At 43.3% G+C, this 4,416-nt stretch overlaps 1 pseudogene; it reads right to left on the bottom strand.

Annotated features, from left to right (window-relative positions):
* Nucleotides 1-1,884: 1,884 nt before the first annotated feature.
* Nucleotides 1,885-3,428, bottom strand: LOC144577737 (keratin, type II cytoskeletal 8 pseudogene; annotated as a pseudogene).
* Nucleotides 3,429-4,416: the final 988 nt, after the last annotated feature.

Genomic DNA, 4,416 nt, shown 5'->3' with positions numbered 1-4,416 from the left:
CCTAAACTTGCTTAACACAATTCTGTTTACGCCAACCAATTTGGAGGAAAACTGAAAAAATACATATGGCTATAGATTTTCATTTGGGAAACAAATGAACCTCACAAAAGTTCCTGCTATTCTGTAGTGTCTATACTGACGTTCAGAATGCCAAGAGGGCTTTGTAATCTGGGGATTCCCGAGTGGATGATGAAATAATGATTTATACATTTACTGCTGCTCTTAAAAGCTAGAAATTGAATGTCTCTACAGTATATAGTCACGGAAGTTTGTATTTTTAGATTATAATTCTCTTTTCTTTTGGATCTCTCAACCCCAGCCCACATTTCTCTGAAGGAATGAGAGGTATATGAAACATTTAACATTCAGAATGTTCTCTTGTAATTTTCAGGTTACATGCATTGTCTTCTGTATATATTATGAATTTATTTCAAATGGGAAAGGATACCTTGCATAACGAGGCAAAGCTTTTAAACAAGATGGTCTTCTGTATAAGCCATGGTTCTATTTTTTTTTTTTTTTTTTGAAAGCTTAGCTCTGTCTTAGTTACACGAAAAGGGAAGATTCAGAAGCATATAAACCAATAATAATTATTCAATCTAAGCTGTGAGGGTAACTTACTATGGTCACTGGAGGTTGAGATGGGATATTGTATTTGCATATATACAGTATATGAAAAACTATTCTACCATTTTATAGAGCAACAATCGTATTTAGTTTAATGTCTTTTAAGTCCCATAAAATGATATTAGAAAATTTTGCTATTTGGATGGTGAGCAATCAAAGCTGTGGAGTGAACTCATCATAACACTACTAGTTTGACTCTTCAGGCTTCATTAAATTGGGGACATAAATATGCCAGATCAACCAAATGAAATTGGAATGCTCCTATTTTGGGGTTTAGGGTAGGCCAAACGTGTTTGGTACCTTTTTATGTTTGTACTTAGGTACTGCACTTGCCTATCTGCTGATTGCGTGGCCATTTCAGCATGAGTTCAGATTAATAGATATCATTAATTCTCAACTTCATGCCATGACTCTCTGAGGCTCTATGAAATAGACATGCCCCAAATAATCTTCTTCGCCAATTGCTTATCCGTTTGTTTTGTTTTTTATTTGTGCACCTAACACAAGCCCAAAATGTGTCCTGTGGTTGTTCCAACTAACAGCATTTCAGAACTGAACTGTGGCAACACTGTAGGTATATTAGTTTGTTTTCACACTGCTATAAAGACCACTACTTGAGATTGGGTAATTATAAAGGAAGGAGGATTAATTGACTCGCAGTTCTTCAGTCTTCACCGGAAGCATGGCTAGGAGGCCTCAGGAAACTTACAATCATGGCGGAAGGCAAATGGGAAGCAAGCGCATCTTACCTGGTGGCAGGAGAAAGGGAGAGAGCATGGGAAATGCCAGACACTTATCAAACAGCCAGATCTCACGGGAACTTGCTTACTATCACAATACCAGCATGGGGGAACCACCCCAGGATCCAGGCACCTCCCACCAGGTCTGTCTTGCCACACGTGAGGATTATAATTTGAGATGAGACTTGGGTGGGACACAGAGCAAAACCGTATCAGTGGGTAACTTCAGGACTGTACAGGAGTCAGATATGTTAAGTCGTCTAATTCATATAACCTGTATTCTGCCAACAATTTGAAGTTTCAAAATCCGTCTCTGCCACCTCCTTCGGAACTCACTAATTGATCGTCAGAATGAGGAATAGTGATCTACAATGAAGTTAAATGTATTTATGTTTTGCAAAGCTGGCTGAGGTTTTATTTTGTAACCTCCCCCAAAAAAAATTTGAATTGTTTTGTAGCTGGAGCCATGGGCAGGGAGCTTCACAGGCAGTAAACCACCCTGCAGGTGGGCTGAGGACTAGGGCTGAGCCTCAGGTGGGTCTTCTGCTCCCTCTACTACCCTGCACAATTGCCTCCATGGCGGGCTCTGGAGAAGCTGCAGGAGGGGAAAGACTGCAGCTGTCCACTTGGGCAGTACAGCAGAGGACCTGGACACCAGCTTCCCATCACAGGTCTCCATCTTCACAACCACGGCCCTGGTGGAGCAGGTGCAGCTGGAGGAGTTGGAGCCTGTGCCAGAGCCAAACCTGGAGCCCAGGCCGTAGGTGAGGCCAGGGCTTGTGAGGCCCCCATAGGCCAAGCTCAGTCCATCTGCATAGCGCTGGTGGTCTGCCTGTGGACACTCATGTTCTGCATCCCAGACTCCACTCAGCTCTCTGTGCCCTCCAACTGCTTCCTATATGTGGCAATTTCTATGTCTAGAGCCAGCCTAGTGTTCATCAGCTCCTGGTACTCACACAGCTGCTGCACCATGTCCTGCTTGGCTCACTGCAGGACAGCCTCCAGCTCGGACAGTTTGGCATTGGCATCCTTCATGTCCAGCTCAGCAGGCTGCTTGGCATCTGCGATGGAGGCCTCAGGGAAGCCCTCTGGCCTTTGAGACCGTCAATCACAGCCTGGAGCCAGGTGATGTTCTGGTTCATTTTGGAGATCTGTCTTTGTAGCCACAGGTCATCCCTGTGCTTCACAGACAGTGTCCAGTGCTCCTCGTACTTGATCTGGTGCATGCTCTTTGCCTCAGCCCAGCTGCAGTTGGCAATCACCTTGTACTATGCCATGGTGTACTCAGCAATGGTGCTATCCATTTCCAGGGAGTGGCTGTTGTCCATGGTCAGCACCACAGACATGTCTGAGATCTGGACTGCAGCTCCTGGATCTCCTCTTCATACAGCTGCCTAAGGAAGTTGATCTCATCAGGCAGCCCTTCCAGGTGAGACTCCAGCACTACCTCGTTCCCGTAAGCTTCATCCACAACCTTCCTGATGAGGAAAAATTCATTCTCCATCTCTGTTTGCTTATTGATCTCATCCTCATACTTGTTCTTAAAGTCCTCCACCAGCTCCTGCATGTTGCCAAGCTCCGCCTCCAGCTTCAGCTTCTCCTGGCCCAGAGTCTCCAGCTCCTGCCAAAGGATGTTGATGTAACTCCTGAATATGTTGTCCATGTAGCTCCCAGCTGTCTTTTGCTGCTGCAGGAGGCTCTGCTGGGTCTCCAGAATCTTGTCCTGCTGCTCCAGGAATGGTACCTCATCGATGAAGGAGGTAAACTTGTTCAGGGACTTGATCTGCTCCTTCTCCTGGGTGTGCACAGGATGCTGGGGTCCACCTTTAGGTTAAGGAGGCTCAGCAGGCTCTGGTTGACCATGACAGTGCTGATGACTCCCATGTTGCTGGCCCCACCATAGCTTTGGCCCAGGACACTCTGGAAGCTGCTGCTGCCCACTGGAGAGAACCTGGAGGAGCTGATGGGGGCACTGGGCCCACTCTTGTAGGAGCAGCTTCTGGAGTCCTGGGAGCCAGAGGTAGACACCTTGTAGAACTCCTGGGTCACCCTGATGGACATGCTGGAGGCAGGAGTGGAGGCAGGCGGGCTGACCCAGGTGGAGATTCCAGAAGGGGCAGAGAAGCTGCCTCTTGATGAAGTTAAAAATATTTAAATCATTTGAACCACAGATACCAGGAACAAAGTGAATTGTCTTTTATGATTTTTAACAAATTTTTAAAAATATTTAAATGTTGAGGATACCAATGTTATCAAAATAGGCCACATTTCTACTGCTTTTTGTGGTCCATATCTAATTTTTGATAAGTTACCTATGTCTTCCTATAACAAGAAAAAACAAAGTCATATTTAAATATAATTCTTCTTTATCTCTTTTAAAAACAATTCCGTGTATCTAGTGAATTGATATTTTGGTATTATTCGCTCTAATAGAGCAGTCCGTTGGAGGCAACCTCATGCCTTACAGAGGACATTTATGTATTTAAAACTATAGACATTAAGACCCTCTTACTTCCATAAGCATCAGACCTGAAGGACAGAGAAGAAAGTGAAAAGCAAATTCTTATTCATTTCTGAGACTATTGAGTGGAATACAAATAATCCCAGAATCCAAAACTGGAGCCTAGATGACATTAAAAATAAATACTAGTGAACTTATAGTTGCAATACTATATATTGTCTCTCAGTGACATTTATGACTCTACTCTTTATAGCAAATGTAAACTTGCTGAGTTTGTTAAAAGGTGTTTGGGCAGTCTAGCTTAGAAATGTAACATGCTTATTACATTATTCAATAAAAAACATATTCTGGGTTCTAAATAAGTCATAAATGCCTATTTACCAAATCTATTACCAAATAGATATTGTAGTCCTATCTGCATAAATTGCTCTTGTACCCTTAACACATTCTAATTATCTCTTTATCTGTTACCAAGCCGCATGCAAAGGACAACGACCAACATCATTGAATAATAGTTATTCGGCAATTTTTAGAAATATGTCTCGTTGTGTAAAAGTATTTTGAGCCTGTTTCAAGGCAACTATATTG

The sequence above is a fragment of the Callithrix jacchus genome, chromosome 9, assembly GCF_049354715.1.
Source record: "Callithrix jacchus isolate 240 chromosome 9, calJac240_pri, whole genome shotgun sequence".
NCBI lineage: Eukaryota > Metazoa > Chordata > Mammalia > Primates > Cebidae > Callithrix > Callithrix jacchus.
Note: the sequence above shows the minus strand (reverse complement) of the source record. Positions and strands in the feature narration are given on the sequence as shown.